Source organism: Tachyglossus aculeatus, chromosome X3 (genome assembly GCF_015852505.1).
Source record: "Tachyglossus aculeatus isolate mTacAcu1 chromosome X3, mTacAcu1.pri, whole genome shotgun sequence".
NCBI lineage: Eukaryota > Metazoa > Chordata > Mammalia > Monotremata > Tachyglossidae > Tachyglossus > Tachyglossus aculeatus.
In genome coordinates, this window is record NC_052099.1 from 12,943,593 (window position 1) to 12,965,923 (window position 22,331).

The 22,331-nt window shown below is 45.2% G+C and overlaps 1 protein-coding gene across 1 annotated transcript in view; it reads right to left on the reverse strand.

Moving 5' to 3' along the window:
• The window catches only part of KIAA1958 (KIAA1958 ortholog), a 116,580-nt gene extending 96,535 nt beyond the window's left edge, over positions 1-20,045 (reverse strand). Inside the window, exons 1-2 of the mRNA XM_038770326.1 lie at positions 20,001-20,045; positions 3,621-3,798 (exon numbers count right to left, since the gene is read on the reverse strand). The gene's annotated coding sequence lies outside the window, so the exon portion shown is untranslated. The remainder of the gene's footprint in view (positions 1-3,620; positions 3,799-20,000) is intronic.
• Between the last annotated feature and the right edge of the window lie 2,286 nt (positions 20,046-22,331).

Sequence of the window (22,331 nt, forward strand, 5' to 3'; positions counted from 1 at the left end):
AATAAGCACTCAATAAATGCGATTGACTGTGCAAATCAAGTTTAAAAAGGAAATTTAGCCACCTCTCTTCTTTCTACATAAAGGGTTCTCTGCTACACTTTAGAAAAAAACACGAAACCAAAGCAATTTTATATTATAGATTGAAGCCCCACTTTCATAAAAAGCCCCACTTTCATAAAACCCCTAGACTAAGGCCATTAAACAGATAAATGGCATATCCAGGGTGGTTACCTTCACTGAAGAGAAGCAATATAAAGTGCTTGGACAGCTGGTTCATAGTGTAACATAACCTTCAAATGTTTCTAAGTGAAGCAATAAACATGGATCACCTCCTTGAGGGAAAATGACAATCAGCGGCGTGACCGAAGCATGCCCTAAATTCATCCACGGCACAAATGATACCAACGATATACGGCAATCCAAAGAAAGCTCTCTTAAAAACCAGGACCTGCAATCCAGCAGAAGCACTTTAAGTCTCAAAATGTCCAGGTGACTTTATGATGAATCAGGGAGAAAATAGATCTCCAGTCAGGGTGAAGTCCTGGGGATCCAGGAGGCCAAAGTTTAAAGCATCACCTCAAGCTCTAGGCTATGCAGGGGCCGGGACAGTCTCTTCCCCAGCCCTGTCAATGACACCATAGGCGCGAATCGACTATTGAAATGTTTGGGAGGGACTGTTTGAAGCCAGGGCACCTAAGCACCACACCCTCCGAATACTGTTTTGTATTGGTTTTTTCAATTTGCTCTTACTCCTTGTAACTTGGTTTGTGATTTATTCCTGTTTCTAAATTTCCGGCACCAGCCCTTTGTGGAACAGGGACCGTGTACAATTTTTGTCTCGAACCTCCCCCTAGAAAATAGTTTGGTGCTTGGCACAAAGGAAGCACACATAAGTACAAGGATAATAAATACCGTAATAACAACTGTTGTCGGAAAAGCAGGCACTGTTCTAAGCGCTGGGGTAGGTACGAGGTAATCAGGTTGGACCCAGTTCATGTCCCATATGGGGCTCACAGGCCCCTAATCTCTCATACCTAATTGAACTGGGTCTTTGCCTTAAATATAAAATACGCTGACGTGTTCCAAGAATAGGCACCAAAATAAATAACCAAACTATAAACTAAGAAAATGAATTACACTAGTCCCTGTGTTCTTAAACTGAGCCCCAGATGTGGATTACTACATCCTCTTTGAGAAGCAAAACTAAAAATCGTGTAGAATATTTGTAATCCATTTTCCTTGAAGTAGTTTTGATGGTGCATACAGCAATGCTAGATTTTCCCTGATAAAAAGCAACAAAAGATAGCAAGGGGCAACATCAATAACTTTACCATCACAACACAACATGTGTGTGTGTTTGACGGAAAATGGGAAACAAATTTCAAGGAACCATTTGTCTCAAACTTCCTAGGGTTTTGGTAAAATGTTTTTCTCACCATTTATCACTTGGGAAAAAACATCTTGACAGTACTCTAAATAGATCAGCTGCAAAGATCGCAGGAAGCAGGCCAAGAAAAAAATGAATTCGTTGAATGAATTAAGGGAAAAAGGAAGGGCCAAGCAGGAGGTGATACACGTATTATATTTCCCATTCCCTAACTTTTCTATTTAGGCTACAGTAGATATGAAGCCTAACTTCCCTATTACTACACCAAAGCTGCTGTGAAAATTATCTTTGGTGAAGAAAACCCCATTGGGGTAATCGGAACCGTATTCACTTAAGAGGAAACATAGGGGCAGCAGGAAAACTCCCATGGTTGCAGGAGGGCTTCTTAATAATAATAATAATAATAATGATCATAATGATGGCATTTATTAAGCACTTACTATGTGCAAAACACTGTTCTAAGTGCTGGGGAGGTTACAAGGTGATCAGGTTGTCCCACGGGGAACTCACAGTTTTAATCCCCATTTTCCAGATGAGGTAACTGAGGCACAGAGAAGTTAACTGACTTGCCCAAAGTCACACAGCTGACAAGTGGCGGAGCCGGGATTTGAACCCATGACCTCTGACTCCAAAGCCCGGGCTCTTTCCACCGAGCCACGCTGCTTCTTACCACCACCACCACTAATGGATCACCACTTGAATAAACCATCCTGAAAGCATTCCCTTTCCTCATTATTACCTCTGCCATAACCAAATGAAAACTAGTCCTATCTGTCTCAAAGAAAGAGCCTGGTGGCAATGGTCCTCACGTAGCTCAGGGATGACAGGGGAGAAAAAAAATGAACTTTGGCCAGAGGGACCCACTGAACTTCCTCTGTCAACGCCATTTATCCGGCTCTGGATGTACGGCGGTGTCTCTCTGTTCCTGTCTCCCATTTGATACTGTTTTTCAAATAAAAGTTTGTTGTAACCACATATACACATACATGGCCTTGACGATGTTATTGTTGCACAGAGGAAGCAGTGTGGTTTCGAAGACTGGGAGGCCGGAGGCTTGAGTTCTAATCCCAGCTCTGCCACCAGTCTGCTGTGCGGCCTTGGGCAAGTTACTTTGCTTCTCTTGGCCTGAATTTCCTCATCTCAAATGGGGATAAACACCTGCTCTCCCAACCTCTTAGTGTGTGGGCTCCACTTGGGACATGGACCGAGTCCAGTGAGATTATCTTATATCTCCCCCCAATTCTTAGTACTGTGCTTTTGGCACAGAATACGGGCTTAATAAATACCTTACTTGTGACCTTTTCAAAATTAGGTGCCCTTCACATTCCCCATGGGATTCACTGAGCCCATGCGGATTGTGGGGCGGAGGGGGGGAAAAAAGGGCAAGAAAGGGAGGCAAGGTGAGGAGAAAAGACAGGAGGAGAGGGAACTGTCGAATGAACAGATTTAAAAGCTGTCACTGGCTAGTACAATGGAAATCTCCTTGTCACTGCAAGCTGTTTCCCAGGTAAGTCATTTTTAGGGGTTTTATTTTTCTTTATTGCCCCACCCTCCCCTTTTTTTAACTCTGTCCCCTTCACGGCTCCCCTGCCACTTCCCAGCCACGCCAGCCTCACGCCCAGGAACTCCAAACCTGTATTTTAAACTTGTCTCGCCCCTACCGCCCCTGAGCCTGGCATGCCACCAGGGTTGCCCAAAATCAAGGAGCACCAGGGTCAGGACCAGAAAAGAAAGGGGAACCCAAACAGTGAGGATTGGGAGCAGCTACTGCCCTTTTGTCCCTTCCCCCATTTTTTAATGGCATTTGACAAGCGCTTACTACGTGCCAAACACTTTGCTCTGAACACTGGGGTGAATTAGGTTGGACACAGTCCCTGTCCCGCATGGGGCTCACAGTCTAAGTGGGAGGGAGAACAGGGAAAACTAAGGCTTGGAGAAGTTAAGTGACTTGCCCAAGGTCACACAGCAAGCATTTGACAGAGCCGGGATTAGAACCCAGGTCCTCTGACTTCCAGGTGCCCGCTCTTTCCACTAGGCCATGCTGCTCCAAAGCTCCGGGCCCACGCAGGTAGCAAGACAGGGTAGGAGCAGGGGACAAATTCTGAAAAAGTGGGTTTAAGATTTTCAGGCAAAGGGGAGAAGGGGGAAGGGGAGCCGTAATGCGGACACAAGTTTAAAGGCGGATGGGACCAATGGGTGCAGAATAAAGAAAAGAATGTGTTAAATGGCTTACCTGGGTGACCCAGAGCCAGCTTCAGATGGAACACAAGGTGAGCGACTGCCTCAGGATGTGGCACAGTGGCGCGACGGGAGGGCAGGGCATGGCCCAGGTGGTAGGCAGCACGTAAAGCTGTGGTTCAAAATTCAGGCGGGCCCAGCTCAAATCAGAAGTGCTGCCTGTTAACAGAGACCTGAAGCAATGGAAGCAGGTCAGTGGTCCCCGAAGTGAAACACGCTAAGTTCAGGGAATCAAACCGTCCTCTCCATGATGGGGTTACAATACAGGGGCTTCAACAGTCACAAGTACGTTCCCAGTGATCTCCCCTACCCTGCCCCCTTCCCCTCAATCCTCCACTCTACAGATTTCCTACTCTTACCCACCTCACCCGCATACCAACACGGACACATCTGCATCACATCGCTAGTTATTGCAGCACTTTTAACCTCACCGGTTCTGAAATCTATCTTTCTGATCATAACAATAATAATAATTGTGGTATTTGTTATTATTGTACTCTCCCACACAGTAAGCGCCCAATAAATATTGATGGACTGAGATAAGGGTAGAGGAGGCGGGTCTGTACCCGCCTTGCACTATGTACCAAGCACTGTTCTAAGCGCTGGGAGGGATACAAGGTCATTGGGTTGGACACAGTCCTTGCCCCTCATGGGGCTCACGATCTTGATCCCCAGTTTACAGATGAGGTAACAGATGCAGAGAAGTGACTTGCCCAAGGTCACCCAGCAGACACGTAGCAGAGCCAGGATTAGAACCCACAACCTCTGACTCCTGGGCCCACATTCTTTCCACTAGACTGTGCTGCTTGCTCTGCTTGCTCGTAACCTCCTAACCTGCCATGTCATTCCAAAAGAACTGTTCTTTCCCACCACAACCGAGGCTTCTGATCTTCAGACCCGCCTTCTCTACCCTTATCTCAGTCCATCATACTTATTGGGCGCTTACTGCGTGGGAGAGTACAATAATAACAATAAACAGACACATTCCCTGCCCACAAAGACCTTACGGTCTAAAGGGGGAGACAAACAATATAAACAAATTCCAGACATGTACATAAGTGCTGTGGGGCTGGGATGGGGGGATGAATAAATAATAATAATAATAATAATGATGCAAAGCACTGTTCTAAGCGCTGGGGGGATACAAGGTGATCAGGTTGTCCCACTTGGGGCTCACAGTCTTAATCCCCATTTTACAGATGAGGGAACTGAGGCACACAGAAGAGAAGTGACTTGCCCAGAGTCACACAGCTGACAATTGGCGGAGCCGGGATTGGAACCCTTGACCTCTGACTCCAAAGCCTGTGCTCTTTCCACTGGGCCATGCTGCTTCTCATAAATAAATAAATAAATGAATAAATGAATGAATAAATGAATAAATGAATGAATGAATGAATAAATAAATAAATAAATAAAGGGAGCAAGTCAGGGCGAAGCAGAAAGGAGCAGGAGAAGAGGAAAGGGGGGCTTAGTGAGGGAAGGCCTCTTGGAGGAGATGTGCCTTCAATAAGGCTTTGAAGAAGGGGAGAGTACTTAGTTGGATTTGAGGAGGTGTTCCAGGCCAGAGGTTGGCGGCGAGATAGACAACAATGTCCTCAAAAAGACAGTCATGAGGGGTATCCTCAAAAGAAAGGTCCAAGACCATGGGCACTAGCAGCTGAATTTCGGGGTGCTTGTCGGGGAATTCGGAGACCACTCAGCCTACAGGGTGTGTCCCTCAGGACAAAAGGAATCCTGCTCCTGAATGTGACAAAACTCAAGATTGGTGATAAAAATCTGCAATGGGTGGAGTGAGTTGAGCCGGTTTGAAGTTTGCCTGGTTTTCTTTGACTCCACGCCTGCAAGACCTGCAGAATTCCTTTTAGCTAGCAATTAAACCTTACAATGGACTGCTGAATCAAGTGTTAGCGATCCTGCTGATTTGGGAGTCCTGGGTGAATTTCCGTCAGGCATATTTATTCAGAAAATAATCATTTATTCATACTGTGTGCAGGTTTTTTTTTTTACTTCAAAGCAGCGATGTGAGAGAGATACTTGAAGTATAAGGTCCACAGTGTATCAAGATGAAGAAAAAAGAATCCAATTCTTTCTATTTCTAGTTTTGGTTCCTTATCCACGGATAATTTCTTACCATTCCACAGCCTTTGAAGCCCCAGTAACACAGTCACTGCTCCTCCTTCTCATCACTGATACCTGACTTTCCCCAGATGACGCTCTCTCTAGGGAGGGACCTCATCTTCTCCCACACCCCACGACTCACCGGGAACGGGGAACGGACTTCCTTCTCATTCCCCAATGCCGCTTTCGCACCATTCCACCTCCCCCAGCCCTCTGTTTCCCTTCCTTCGAAGCTCATATCATCCGCCTCTACCTCCCAATCCAGTTACCACCTCCAACTTTCTGAACCATTTCGATCCCTTTCTCTCTTTCTACAACCCTACGTTCATTCATTAATTCATTCAATCGTACTTCCTGAGCGCTTACTGTGTGCAAAGCACTGTACTAGCGCTTGGGAGAGTACAATACAACAATAAACAGGCACATTCCCTGCCCACAACAAGCTTACAGTCTACAGCGGGGGGGAGACAGACATAAATATAAATAAATGACAGGTATGTGCATAAGTGCTGAGGGGCTGGGAGGGGGCAAGAACAAAGCGAGCAAGTCAGGGCCACTCAGAAAAGAGTGGGAAAATAGGAAAAGGGGGGGGGGGGCTTAGTCAGGGAAGGCCTCCTGGAGGAGATGTGCCTTCAATAAGACTTTGAAAGAGGGGAGAGTCATTGTCTGCCGGATTTGAGGAAGGAGGGCATTCCAGGCCAGAGCCAGGACGCTTGCAAGGGGTCGGCGGCGAGGTAGACGAGATCAAGGCACAGCAAGAAGGGTAGCACTAGAGGAGCGAAGTGTGCGGCTGGGTTGTAGTAGGGGAGGAGTGAGCGGGACACCTAAGTAGAGATGTCCTGATGTCCTTCTTGCCAGATCCAGTGGTTTCTACTCCATCCAAATCCTCCTCAGCCTCTCAGCTGGTTCAACACTGTCAACCACCCCCTTCCCCTGGAAATATTATCCAATATTATCCAACAGACTATGTCTATTCTGCTTATCAACTGGAAGCGTAACTTTCTCTTTTTCTTGAAAATCGACACCAGTGGCAGAACTTATAGAGAGTGAGTTAATGAGCCCAGTGTGTAAGAGGAAGTAAAAGAGGGTGCTTCTCAGAACACACATCTGGGCTGGGGATATGTACTCCAGGTAGTTAGAGACAAAGGTCCCCATTGGAATTATCTTTTTCAGCTCCCTAGTCGTTACTACCTCTCAATTAGTTGGGGTCTTTCAGTGCAAGACATCTTGGCAGCAAATCAGAACTCAGGACTCAGTATTAGCCTCAAATTAAAAACAGTGATTACCAGTATCTTTTCAAACTGCTGGCCTAGCAATTAGCTTTTAATTTTAATAATAATAAATAATAATGGTATTTGTTAAGTGCTTACTATGTGCCAAGCACTGTTCTACGCACCGGTAGATTCAAGGTAATCAGGTTGTCCCACGTGGGGCTCACAGTCTTAATCCCCATTTTATAGATGAGGTAACTGAGGCACAGAGAAGTGGCTTGCCCAAGGTCACACAGCAGACAAGTGGCGGAGCCGGGATTATCTAGGATTCCTTTTCAGACAAAGTGTTACCCATTCTACTCTTTCTGGCCTTTGCTTTTGTTTGTTTGTTTGTTTTCCCTAACAGGTACAATCTATTTCTTTTAAGTTCCCTCTTTCCAACTCTATTTCTGATTTGGAAGTACTACTTCGAGACTGTGACTGTAACTCATAGGCAGGGAATGTGTCTGCTAAGTCTGTCGTATGTACTTTCCCAACCACTTAACATAGTGCTCTGTACATAGTCAGCACTCAGTAAATACCATTGATGATGACGATTTGGACTTGGACAGGTCCTTGATCATATCATGTTTGTTTTTCCTCAACCTTCCTTCTCAGCAACCTTCCACCCCAAAGGAGGAGATACTCCTGGAGAAACCCTGGGAGAGTGTTAATGCTCAGTGACTTGTACAAAATACGAATTTCATTCTGTTTCTAGTTACTTGAAACTCTTCCACATGCATTACCTTATCTAAAACTGAATGCGGCACATCTGCCCAAACCCATCCCTGAAGATTAAATTAAATTACATTGGCAGTCATATTATATATGCAGCGTATTTATCTAGCACTGTCTTTTCTATTTCCTATCTTGTGTCTTGAAAATGTAAAAGCAATTCAATTTGCTACCTATACTAACCAATCTGTCCCCTTCCCTTCACTCTCCTCCCCCCACTCCCCACCGTGTGGAAAGACTACTAAATAAAATTTCTAAATAATAATAATAATTGTGGTATTTGTTAAATGCTTACTGCATGCCAGGGGTGGATACATGCAAATCGGGCTGGACGCGGTCCCTGTCCCACATGGGGCTCCCAGTCTCAATCCCCATTTTACAGATGAGGTATGTGAGGCACGGAGAAGTGAAGTGACTTGCCCAAGGTCACAGAGCAGACAAGTGGTGGAGCAGGGATTAGAACCCACGACCTTCCGACTCCCTGGACCGTGCTCTATCCACTATGCCATAAATAATGCCCCCATCCCCAAATTTATCTGCACATCAGGCACAAATACTAAGGCCTCTCCTCAGATAAAGTATTTCAAACGCCAGGGATCATCATGTCGACCAGCTCTGGTATATCTTACTCTCCCAAGTGCTTAGTACAGTGCTCTTGCATGTAGTAAGGACTCAGAAAATACCTCTGAATAATTAAACAAGTATCTATATGCTGCAAAAAAATGAGAACGGTAAACCTTATCTCCATTGACAAATTGGCGCTTTCAGGTAACCGAAGTCACCAAGATTTCAGACAATCATTTAAGAGCAGAGCTGAGAATCGAGTTAAATCTCCCAACTCTCAGACTAGGGTACTTTCCTAGACGGGACCATGACTATTTCTTATGCTGTACTCAAAAATAACTTGAGTAATGTGTTTCAAGCTAGAAGAAGATTGGAAAATGATCAGGTTCTCATCATGAAAACCAGGATACACTGGGAAATGAAATTAGAACACATAACAAATGATATGATTATACTGCTAGGAGAGTTAAAAACCAATAACAACATGTCCCTTCACATAACTTTGGCCAAGGTGCATCATTCAATAGGACAGAGAATAGACTCCTTTTGGGTCAAGGTCAGTAAAGGTTGGACTTATAGTGGACCAGGCCAGAGATCTGCAGTCCACCCAGGGTTCTAGCACCAGCCAAGCTTCAGAGGGCTCCCTCACCTGCAGAAGCCTCCTATCAGAAGGAAAACGAGTTTCCCACAGACACGCCAACTGTGAAGAGGGCAATATTGGTACAGGAGAATAAGAGGGGAGGACATTATTCTGGTAGGGAGAGTTGCTGGGGTATTTCTGTAATGAGAAGTATCTCAAGAAGAGATCCCCTGCCTCCTCTCAAACTCTATTCCTTCCACTGGCACCATCAACCCCATCTCTTCTCACCTTATTAAAACACTCGTCATCTCCCTTCTTCCCTTCCTGACCGCCATCTTCAACAGGTTCCTTCTCCAGTGGCTTCTTCCCCACTGCTTTCAAACATGTTCATTACGCTTCCCTTGTCCCAAAAAAAGCCCCTCCCTCGACCCCATGGTTCCCTCCAGTTATCACCCCGTTTCCCCCCCACCCACCATTCCTCTCCAAACTGTGAGCTGTTTACACCTGCTGTCTCCACTTCCTCTCCTCCAATACTCTCCTTGAACCCCTCGTTCCAATCTGGCTTCCTCCCGCCTCACTCCACAGAAACTGCCCTTTAAAAGGTCACCGATGATCTTCTTCTTGCCAAATCCAATGGCCTCCACTCCATCCTAACACTCCTTAACTTCTCAGGTGCCGTCGATGCTGTGGACCACCCCCTTCTGAAAACTTTATCCTACCTTGACTTTGCCGACACTGTCCTCTCCTGGTTCTGCTCCTATTTCTCCGGATGCTTGTTTTCGGATCCTTCTGTGGGCTCCTCTTCTGCCTCCCAACCCCTGAGGAGCCCCTCAAGGTCCAGTTCTGGGTCCCCTTCTCGTCTCCATCTTCACCCACTCCCTTGGAGAACCCATCTGCTCACACGGCTTCAACTACCATTGCTAGACTGACGATTCCAAAATCTACATCTGATATTCCTCCTTCTCTGCAATCTCTCATTTTCTCCTGCCTTCAGGACATCTGTACCTGGGTGTCCCGCCAACACCTCAAACTTGACATGTCCAAAACAGAACTCCTCGTTTTCCCACCCAAACCCTGTCCTCCTCCTAACTTTCCCAACACTACAGACATCACCACCATCCTCCCTGTCTCCCGAGCCAGTAACCTTGGCATTATCCTCAACTCACCTCTCTCATTCAACCCACGTATTCAATCTTTTACCATATCCTACTGGTTTAACCTACACAACATTGCTAAAATCTGCCCCTTCCTCTCCATCCAAACTGCTACCATGTTGATCCAAGCACTTCTCATAACCAGCCTTGTTCACTGCATCAGCTTCCTTGCTGACCTCTCTGCCTCCTGTCTCTCCCCACTCCAGTCCATACTTCACTCTGCTGCCCAGATCATCTTTCTAAAAAAAAAGTTCAGTCCCTTTCTCCTCTCTCCTCAAGAACCTCCGGTGGTTGCCCACCTATCTCTGTATCAAACAGAAGCTACTTACCATTGATGTTAAATCACTCAATTAGCTCTCCCCCTGCCATACATGTCGCTGATTTTCTGCTACAACCCAACCGGCACAATTCACTCCTCTAACGCCAATCTACTCACTGTACCTCAATCTCGTCTCTTTTGCCACTGATCCCTCTCCAATGTCCTGCTTCTGGCCTGGGACTCCCTCCCCTTTCATATCCTAGAGACCACTACACTCGCAACCTTCAAAACTTTATTAAAAGCACATCTCCTCCTGGAGGCCTTCCCGACTAAGCCCTCTTTTCCCCTACACTCTCCCTCTTCTGTGTCACCCTGGCACTTGGATTTGTACCCTTTATTCACTCCACCCTCAGCTTCCAGCACTTTACGTACATGGCTGCAATTAATTTTAATGTTTGTCTCCCCCGCCAGACTGTAAGCTCCTTGTGGGCAGGGAACATGTCTACCAGCTCTGTCATATTGTACTCTCCCAAGTGCTGCACACAGTAAGCACTCAATAAATAGGACTGATTGATTAATCGATGAGTAGAGGTCCTTTAAAATTATTTATGTTGTCCCCAGGAGCTGGAAGAGACCTCAAAAGCTCATCTAGTCCAATTCAAGCTTACTGATATATAAATAATATAAGAGAACTGGTTTTCCAGCACATTCTTAAAGACTCCAGGGATGGGGATTCATAGCCATCCTTGGTTGATTGCCTCAGGGTTTAATCACCTCTATTGTCAAGTTCTTTATGTCTAACTCAAAGCTTTCTTGTTGCTTTGCAAATTATTTTATTTTCTTCCTAGTAAAACCATTCATGCTAGGCTGGGTTTATTGCCATTTTTTCCATCTACTCTAACAGGCAACCTAATCACCACTAATTGGGCTAGTTTTCAAAGAAAATGCTCATTTTTGTAACTTTTTTTATTACCGAAACAAATCTCCATGCTGGAATAATACGCATCTTTACCTGTATGACTTTACATCCTGGAGTTAGGCTTGTTCATTTTGACAAAAATGTCATACAGTTGATTGACCTGGAAAAATGAGAACTAAGCCAACAGAAATATTTAGTGGTGAGCAGGGCCAAAGAGACGTGAGAAAGTGGTTTGAGGTATCTGATGGAAAGGAAAAAATATGAGACAGTCAGCTTTATGGTACTAACCACCCAACAGGAAACTGTTTGATGTCAAGAAACAACTCTCAGCCGTTTAATAATGTATATTTTTATGACATGGCTTCCAGCTGTTATTTCACCTTGGCTTCCAGCTAGACTGAATCAAATTTTAACCACCCTTATGAGAGTGTACATATTCATATAGCAAGTGTAGCCTATTAAAGCAGATGCAGTATGCTTCAAAGTGCTCAATTAAATTGTGGAATGCTTCTTGTAAATTAAGGCCCTGTTGAATAACCATCTTCCACGCAAATGATTTTTTCCTCAGTCTTAACAATGTGCCTTCATCCCATGCAGCAGCTCCGGCCCAGACGTATTTTCAGGGTTTGACAAAAATGAATTCTACCTCATTATTCCAACAGAAATGAGAAACAGAATTTAAGCATTTTTAATGTTTCTTTGCCAGGCAGCCTTTTGTGAATGCACCAGTAGTCAGGCCTTACTTTTCCTTGACCTGATCTGAGCAGTCTACATTTGGAAATGAATTATTTAACCAGGTGCATACTACCAGTGCATTTATAAGAGATTCAGCCAGTGAAATACGTCTCTGATGGAAAAGTACTGGAGATATAGTCTTTTCTTCTCCCTTCCCCCTTCTGCAAAATGGTAATTTTCCATTAGAAAGTCAGTATATTGAGCCTGACTTCGTTTTACGAAGCAAAAGTCTTTAAAACAGAAACACAGTTATGTACCAGCGAAAAGAACAACACCCAGTGCAATAGAAGTCAATACCTCCAATGTAATACTTTGATCTTTCAGGTCAAAAAACCTTGACAGGTGCCCAAATAGATACAGATTTCCTTTTTTCCATCAAGGTTACAACTCTAATCTTCAACCATTACCTCACACAGTTAAACTCCTTTTTCAGAAGTACGCCACCAAGGAATCCGTTCTCAAAAATGAAAGGAAGATGCGATTTGAGTCCTGGCGATATCACGCGTGAGTATTTAATACAAACCATGAAGACTCGACCTATTATAGGTCAAATTAGTGGCCGTAACCTCAAACGACCCTAACTCTTCCAAATCTTGGATTCCCGAGACCCAGGTGTCACTAACAGTTTGGCTATGGTATCAGAAGTATCCCACAAGGAACTGAGAAGATAAAGAGTGCACCAGGAATTTTTCCCACAACCAAAAAGAAGTGGTGCTACAGCTTTTTTTTGTTTTTTTGCACCCAATTCAGTTGAAAAAGGATCACAGAAGAGGGCCTGGTGCTCTTCTACTTCTCTCTCCCCCATCCCGTCTGTGACTTACGGCCTTCATCATCGCCACTCCATGCCCCAGTCCCCTTATCGGGGCTGCTGTGGGGGTGGAGAGGCCTCTGGGGATCAGGCACCTCAGCCATTACTCAGACACTAATCAGCGTGGCTTAGCGGAAAGACCACGGGGCTTGGGAGTCGGAGGTCCTGGGTTCTAATCCCGGCTCTGCCACTTGTCAGCTGGGTGACTTTGGGCAAATCACTTAACTTCTCTGTGCCTCAGTTCCCTCATCTGTAAAAATGGGGATGAAGACTGAGAGCCCCATGTGGGACAACCTGATTACCTTGAATCTACCCCAGTGCTTAGAACAGTGCTTGGCACATAGTAAGTGTTTAAATACACCATCATTATTTTTATCATTATTATTATTCTCCCCGCCAAAGCCTTACTGAAGGCACATCTCCAGAAGGCCTTTCCTGACTAAGCCTCCCCTTTCCTCTTCTCCCGCTCCCTTTGCCTCACCCTGACTTGCTCCTTTTCTTCTTTCCCCTCCCAGCCCCACATCACTTATGTACAGATCTGTAATTTCTTTATTTATATTAATGTCTGTCTCCCCACTCTAGACTATAAGCTCATTGTGGGTAGGGAGCCTGCCTGTTTACTGTTGTATCGTACTCTCCCAAGCGCTTAGTACAGTGCTCTGCACAAAGTGCTTAAATGCTCAGTAAATACAATTGAATGAATGTAATAATAATAATAATAATGGTATCTGGTACGCGCTACGTGCCAGGCACTGTAGTAAGCGCTGGGGTGGGTACAAGTAAATCGGATTGGACACAGTCCCTGTCCCACATGAGGCTCACAGTCTCAATCCCCATTTTAAAGATGAGGGAAATGAGGCACAGTGGAGTGACTTACCCAAGGCACATGGCAGACGGGGGAAGAGCCGGGATTAGAACCCACAAACTTCTGACTCCAGGCCAGTGCTCTATCCACGACGCCACACTGCTTCTCACGCTGCCATCCTGCCACCTATCCCTACACGATATTCCCCAGCCGCCACCACGATCATCTGGAGAGCCACACTCTTCTACTCCGTAGCATCTCGCCCTCAACTCTCCCATCGCCTGCCTCTCGCCCACGCCACTTCCCCTGCCTGGAAGAATCAATCAATCAATCAATCGTATTTATTGAGCGCTTACTATGTGCAGAGCACTGCACTAAGCGCTTGGGAAGTACAAATTGGCAACACATAGAGACAGTCCCTACCCAACAGTGGGCTCACAGTCTAAAAGGGGGAGACAGAGAACAGAACCAAACATACCAACAAAATAAAATAAATAGGATAGAAATGTACAAGTAAAATAAATAAATAAATAAATAAATAGGGTGATAAATATGTAAAGAATGCCCCCCTCACCCAGACATGCACAACCCATTTCTGGTGAGAGTGACTGTCGCATCACAGTGCCAATGCCGTGCCACAGAGCTACGGCCTAGCAAGGGCTTGCTTCGGTAGCCACTGCGGTCCGCGTGACTCATCACTTGATATATTCCACTGTCTTTATCATTCCTAGCTCATACTCTTTGACCCGCTGTATATTTGGCAAATTGTGTCTGCTTGTTCCCCCCATTAGGTTGTAAACTCCTTGAGGGCAAGGAGCACATCTTATATTGGATGGTCCCAAGTGCCTAGTTAAACACTGTAATAATAATAACACACCATAATAATTATGGTATTTGTTAAGCACTTGCTATGTGCCAGGCACTGCACTAAGCGCTGGACACAGTCCCTGTCCCACATGGGGATCCCAGTCTTAATCCCCATTTTGCAGATGAGGGAACGGAGGCACAGAGAAGTGAAGGGACTTGCCCAAGGTCACACAGCAGACAAGTGGCGGAGCTGGGATTAGAACCCATGATTTTCTGATTCCCAGACCCGTGCTCGATTCATTCATTCCATCGTATTTATTGAGCGCTTACTGTGTGCAGAGCACCGTACTAAGCGCTTGGGAAGTCCAAGTCGGCAACATATAGAGACGGCCCCTACCCGACAGCGGGCTCACAGTCTAGGAGGGGGAGACGGGCAACAAAACAACACATATTAACAAAATAAAATCAATAGAATCGCCAATCTGTACAAGTCAAATAAATAGAGGAATAAATCGGGACAAGCATTCATTCATTCGATCGTATTTACTGAGCGCTTACTGTGTGCAGAGCACTGGACTAAGCGCTTGGGAAGCCCAAGTCGGCAACATCGAGAGCCGGTCCCTACCCGGCAGCGGGCTGCTTTTACGCACACAGTAGGTGTTCAGGAAATAATGCTGCTGATGGTAAACACACGCCTGCACACGCGGTGCGCGCGCGCGCACACGTCAAGAAGAATAAGTGCTACTAAAACCACTTTTTGAGGGGTCAAAGCTGTGTCGCTAGTCAATACCCTCGGGCTCTTTACCCAAAAGTCACCCCCTTACCTCCTCCCTTCTACCCCTGCCTTTAGAGTGACACTAGGAGAGTGGTGCTTGTATGACCCAACTCTCTTCCAGAGAAGCCAGAAATGAAGAAGATCAAGAGGAGATAATAATAATAATAATAATAATAATAATGATGATGGCATTTATTAAGCGTTTACTCTGTGCAAAGCACTGTTCTAAGCACTGGGGAAGTTACAAGGTGATCAGGTTATCCCACAGGGGGCTCACAGTCTTCATCCCCATTTTACAGACGAGGTAACTGAGGCACAGAGAAGTGAAATGACTTGCCCAAAGTCACACAGCTGACAATTGGCGGAGCCGGGATTTGAACCCATGACCTCTGACTCCAAAGCCCGGGCTCTTGATGAACTTTAGGAACAAAACTGTGCTTCTCTCCCACAGCTGAGAGGGGCATTTGCTCCCACTTTGATAATGATAATAATAATAATAATAACTGTGGTATTTGTTAAGGATTTACTAGCCCACTGTTGGGTAGGGACTTTATATGTTGCCAACTTGTACTTCCCAAGCGCTTAGTACAGTGCTCTGCACACAGTAAGCGCTCAATAAATACAATTGATGATGATGATGTGCACAGCACTGTAATAATAATAATAATTGTGGTATTTGTTAAGCGCTTACGATGTTTCAGGCACTGTACTACGCAAAGGGGTAGATACAATGTAAGCAGGTTGGACACAGTCCCTGTCCCACATGGGGCTCACAGTCTTAAACCCCATTTTACAGATGAGGTAACTGGGGCACACAGAAGTAAAGTGATTTGCCCCCGGTCACATGGCAGACAAGCGGCAGAGCCGGGTTTAGAACCCACGACCATCTGATTCCCGGCCCCATGGTCTATCAGTTAGGCTACGCTGCTTCTCTGGGCTTGCAGGGCTCTAGGGGTTTAAAGGATTGGAAATTCACCATACACCTTTCTAGAATGGCTGCAAGTTTTGTTTAAATCCCGGCTGTACTAAAATGACAATAAACTGTTTACCAAAAGGTTGGCATTATGGGCCAAGAATCCGTGGGGTGCAGAAATTGGGAATGATTATTAGCGTTCATTTTGTAAAACTGGGGGCAAAAGCAGATTTAAATGAAGAATTCCAGCTTTCCTTTCAGACTCCATTATTTAAATAATTCCATAGCCCAGATAATCCCTGCAAAGGGAACCAGGGAAAGACCGTCTACATGTTTTGTTTTGTTGTCTGTCTCCCCCTAACAGACTGTGAGCCCGCTGTTGGGTAGGGACCGTCTCTATACGTTGCCGACTTGTACTTCCCAAGCGCTTAGTACAGTGCTCTGCACACAGTAAGCGCTCAATAAATACGATTGATGATGAGAAGACTTGAGAACGAGGTAAGGCGTCCACTGACTTCCAAGCCCGTGCTCTTTCCACTAGGCCACACTGCTCAGTCTATCAGTGGCAAGACCACAGCTTTGATCCGGAGTGGTAGCGAACTGGGTGGAGAGGAAGGCGGGAATCTGGACAGGGAATGTGTCTGGTTTTTTGCTGTATTGTCCTCTCCCGAGCGCTCAGTATAGTGCTCTGCCCACACTCAATAAATATGACTGAATGAAAGAATGAATCCTTTCACAGGCTGGAAATCTGGGGCATGGTTTGACTCAGCCCAACCCAATCAGAGTCACAGGATGGACGCCAACTTGTCTCCACATCCATCGAATCGGAAGTGATTCCAGGTGACACCACCGCACACGTGGTGGTTTCTCACGTGTAATTAAGACGGTGGGGAGGAGCCGAGGGGGACCCCAAAAAGTGTGTGGGGAGAGTTGTGAGGAGCATCAGAACTAGCTACTTACCTGCCTACTTGAGAAGCAGCATGGCTCAGTAGGAAAGAGCCTGGGCTTTGGAGTCAGAGGTCATGGGTTCAAATCCCAGCTCCACCAATTGTCAGCTGTGTGACTTTGGGCAAGTCACTTAACTTCTCTGTGCCTCAGTTACCTCATCTGGAAAATGGGGATTAAATCTGTGAGCCCCACGAGGGACAACCTGATCACCTTGTAACCTCCCCAGCGCTTAGAACAGTGCTTTGCACATAGTAAGCGCTTAATAAATGCCATTATTATTATTATTATTACTTGTTTTGTTTTGTTGTCTGTCTCTCCCTTCCAGACTACGGGCCCGTTGTTGGGTAGGGATTGTCTCTATTGCCGAATTGTACTTTCCAAGAGCTTAGTACGCTGTCCTGCACACAGTAAGCGCTCAATAAATACGACTGAATGAATGAATGAACTAGCTTCTGCTCAATGGCTTTAGCCGGCCCCTAGTAGCAATATCTTACTAAGTGCTTGGAAAAGTACAGCATAAGATGTATTCCCTACTCACAAAGAGCTTACACTAAAACGGGGAAGTCAGACATAAAACTATTTACAAATAGTGCCAGGTTCTAACTACTTGAGGCTCTCAAGGGAAGTTTCAGTATTCTAGAGAAGATGATGAGAACAAAATAATATGTGACTATCCTGAAAAAAAATGAAACTTTAAGATAACACGGCTTTCGATCAATTCTAGTCATACGTAATCTCCTGCCCTCCCCCCAAATAATCTGACTAGGTATTTTTAATCACTCAAAAGTATTTTACCAATCATTTCAGCTCTTGAGTTTTAAAACAGTTTATGGACTAAATGATATTCCACAGCAGTGACAGCATTTTAGTTTAATAATCTAATAAATATTTTCTAAACGACTCTTCTCCTGTCTGGCATTAAAAAATAAGTGTATTGCCAAGTTAAGTAAAAACCCATCAAAATCCTCATGGGAATTCTGCAGATTTTCAAGCAGATTAAATCTATACAGCCTTCCTGTACAATAAAACAGCAGAATACTCCTGGAAAACGTGGATGCACTGTGAGTGGTTATATCACGGGAAATATTTTCCCACAGATTTACATGTCATAAATTAGGGTCCAACCCAGAACCAACCTCAATAATAATAATAATGGTATTTGTTAAGCGCTTACTATGTGCCAAGCACTGTTCTAAGTGCTGGGGTAGATGCAAGGTAATCAGGTTGTCCCAGGTGGGGCTCACAGTCTTTAATCCCCGTTTTGCAGATGAGGGAACCTGAGGCCCAGAGAAGTTAAGTGACTTGCCCAAGATCACACAGCAGACAAATGGCAAGGTGGGGATTAGAAGCCCCGTCCTCTGACTCCCAAGCTTGGGCTCTTTCCTCTATGCCATGCTGCTTCCCAATGTGATGGCCAAGCACTACAGAGGAGTAAAACTGCACTGTAAATTCCTTCCCACCCTCTGCCCTCAATTTCCCCAGCCCCTTCCCGGGGCCAAAGTCTTCGGGACGGAGGCAGGGATGGACAGAGGCAGGTGTGGGATTGTCAAGACGGGGTTCAAACGGTACCGAAGGGGAGAGAATGCAAGAAACAACCTCACTGGACCTTCCAAAGATGAAAAGATGGCTGTGCAATGCCCTTCTCAGAGGTGCAATGGAACAGGGGTGATCTGTTACCAAGACTTAATTAAGTTCAGGTCTCAGAGCCAAGGTGCCCAGGCTGTGAGGAGAAGCAGGATGGTGCAGTGGATAGAGCATGGGCCTGGGAATCAGAAGGTTGTGGGTTCTAATCCTGCCTCCGCCACTTGTCTGCTGTTTGATCCTGGGCAAGTCACTTCATTTCTCATTACCTCATCTGTAAAATGGGGACTGAGACTGTGTACAACCCGATTTGCTCATCTCTACCCCAGCACTTAGTACAGCGCCTGGCATACAGTAATAATAATAATAATAATGGCATTTATTAAGCGCTTACTATGTGCAAAGCACTGTTCTAAGCGCTGGGGAGGTTACAAGGTGGTCAGGTTGTCCCACGGGGGGCTCACAGTCTTTATCCCCATTTTACAGATGAGGTAACTGAGGCCCAGAGAAGTGAAGTGACTTGCCCAAAGTCACACAGCTGACAAGTGGCGGAGCGGGGATTTGAACCCATGACCTCTGACTCCAAAGCCCGTGCTCTTTCCACTGAGCCATGCTGCTTCTCTGAGTAAGAACTTACTGAGTCCCACAGTTATTATTTTTACTTATTGAAGTCAGTAGGGGGGTAGGGGCTGTGATGACAGCACGGTGTAGCGGACAGAGCACGGGCCGGGGAGTGAGGAGGTCATGGGTTCTAATCCCGGCTCCGCCACCTGTCTGCCATGTGACCTTGAGCAAGTCACTGCTGATGTCTGTCTCCCCTCTTCTAGACTGTGAGCCTCTTGTGGGCAGGGATTGCCTCTGTTGCTGCATTGTACTTCCCAAGCGCTTAGTACAGTGCTCCGCACACAGTCAGTGCTCAATAAATACGATTGAATGAATGAAGTCTCAACTTCTCTGTGCCTCAGTTACCTCATCTGTAAAATGGGGATTGAGACTGTGAGCCCCACGGGGGACGTGGACTGTGTCCAACCGATTTGCTTGTATCCACCCCAGCGCTTAGTAAAGTGCCTGGCACATAGGAAGCGCTTAACAAATACCACAATTATTAATTATTATTATTAACAACAAAGAAACATTAGCCTGCAGATGTTGCATATGAAATCATTGTAGTATGTTGCTTGCCTATGCAATGTGATGGCATCATGCAGAACATTGCAGGGGGGGATGGGGGGCTTTTGACCCTGCCACAGAGTGGCCTGGGTGGTGATGGACCCTCTCCCACCCTCATCTGCCGTAAGTAAAGTTAAAAGAACAAAAATCCTGGTAGTATAGAGTACAGCACAAAGTATAATAGAAAGGCTCACAAGAGACACCAGGGGAGAGGATAGAAAAGCCAACAGGAAGAGGGAAAGAAACGGACTTACCTGAGGCAATCGGAGAAGCAGCGTGGCGTAGTGGGTAGAGCACGGGCCTGCGAATCAGAAGGTCATGGGTTCTAATCCCGGCTCCGCCACCTGTCTGCTGTTTGACCTTAGGCAAGTCACTTCACTTCTCCGTGCCTCAGTTACCTCATCTGTAAAATGGGGATTGAGACGGTGAGCCCCGTGTGGAACAGGGACTGTGTCCAACCCAATTTGCTTATATCCACCCCAGCTCTTAGTACAGTGCCTGGCACATCGTAAGCGCTTAATCCCGTAATCATTATTAATCATGATTATTACAATGGCGGGGCCAGAAATACGTAGGTCGGGTAAGTCAACAAAGATCCCAGGTTGTATCTGCGGAGTGGCTGCATTATGGTACACCTAGGTATACTGAGTAGGGGAATGGAAGTTGAGGTGGGAAAAAAGAATGGAATCCCTAAGGATTCTTCTTGCTCCATTAGATCTATTTGTAAAAAAAACAAATTCCAAAAGGCCAAACTTGAGAAGAGCATTAGGGCTTCTGAAAAGTGATGGATGTCACCTAAGGGTGGGGAGGGAGCGGAGGGGAGCACCTGGTATCTATTTTGTTTATTACAACACTAGTTGTTAATGGAGAAGAGCCACTGATGCCGCCACCATGATGACCACCACTACCATCGTGGAATTGGCAATAGTTTCCAACTGCGGGAACACCAGGGCCAAAAACATTCCAAATTGGTCTCCATGACCTGTTCATTCTAAGAAGCTTGCCGCGGCTCCCAAACCCCATCTATTTGGTCCCTCTTAAATGACTTTTTTTTTTTTTTTTTGCTCCCACACTCAAAAAGAAAGGTTGGCGCCCTTGGGACGAACACAAAATGAAATGTGATCTATTTTGAACATACTCCATAAAGAAAACAAAAAACACATGGGAATCTTAGGATGCCAAGAAATGTTCCAGCACAGAGAGTAAAGATAGTTCAAAAGAAAAGGTGACTGAACAACAGCAAAGATGAGCTGAGCAATGCAAAAAGCCAACAAACACAATAAATGGCGTATTTGGAGGACTCCTTTTCACACAGGGAAATAAAAAACCATATAAACACCTTAGAATGCTGCACGTTTATTACCAAAATTTCTACTATAAGCAGAAGGCTATTTTAACCATGGATCGAAATTGCGGTATCTGTTAAGCACTTGCTTTGTGCCAGGCGCTGTGTGAGTTGAAAAGGGATCCACCCCTCTAATCTGTCCCCGACTGAGGACACTGAACATGAAGCGGGCTTTGGAGTCAGAGGTCATGGGTTCAAATCCCGGCTCTGCCAACTGTTAGCTGTGTGACCTTGGGCGAGACACATAAGTTCTCTGTGCCTCAGTTACCTCATCTGTAAAATTGGGGTTAAAACTGTGAGCCCACCGTGGGACAACCTGATCATCTTGTAACCTCCCCAGCACTTAGAACAGTGCTTTGCACGTAGTAAGAGCTTAATAAATGCCATAAAAAATGGACCTTTAAGTTAAATTTGAAACTCCTCCTTACCAAACTAGAAAATTTACAATACGAACGACCCCACTAATGTCCTCATTATGGAATCTGTGCAGTACTTTTGTTACCTAGGAAACAAACTAGAGCACGGTAGACTGCAGTTTCAGTCTTGAAAAGAAATCACTCACACTAGTAAATAAAGTTCATAAATCAACAAATGAGATCAAGGTCGAGAAATATAAGAATGAGTTATTCTCTATGACGCTATGAAATAAAGATAACTAACCCCCCCAAAAGGTAGAACGGAATCTCTGGAGTTGCTCTGCACTTATATGTAGATCTATTAAGCAAACATATCACCCAGGTTTCTTTACAAATGATAAGAAATCTGTTGAAAATAAATGGCTTCTTGCCAAAGTCCAGCTCCTCTATTTTACTTTGCAAAAAGCAACTGTCACAGTATTTAAAAGGCATGCACTCTTGTAGAGCCAATCTCATACATCTGGGAACATAATATTAATCCAGGAAAAATATGATAAGGTTTCTTAAAGGAGTCACTATTCAGCAGTTCCAAATGTAATAATACCTAAATCAGCCTAAAAGAAAGAACACCTTTGAAATGACCATTCTCACCTATCTAACTCAAAACTGCGGGACCACTTCCAAACACATTATTTTGCTCATTAAATGTGCAGGAAGGATTAGCAATGGAAAAAAAAAATAACACAGATATTGATTGTACTAACCCACTGCCCAAATGTGCAGTTAATCTCCTACTTCTCGTTTAATTATAACTAACTGTAACACTAATTATTTAAAAATCCAGGTAATAGAAAGTGGATATTATAAATTTAATGATTCTCATT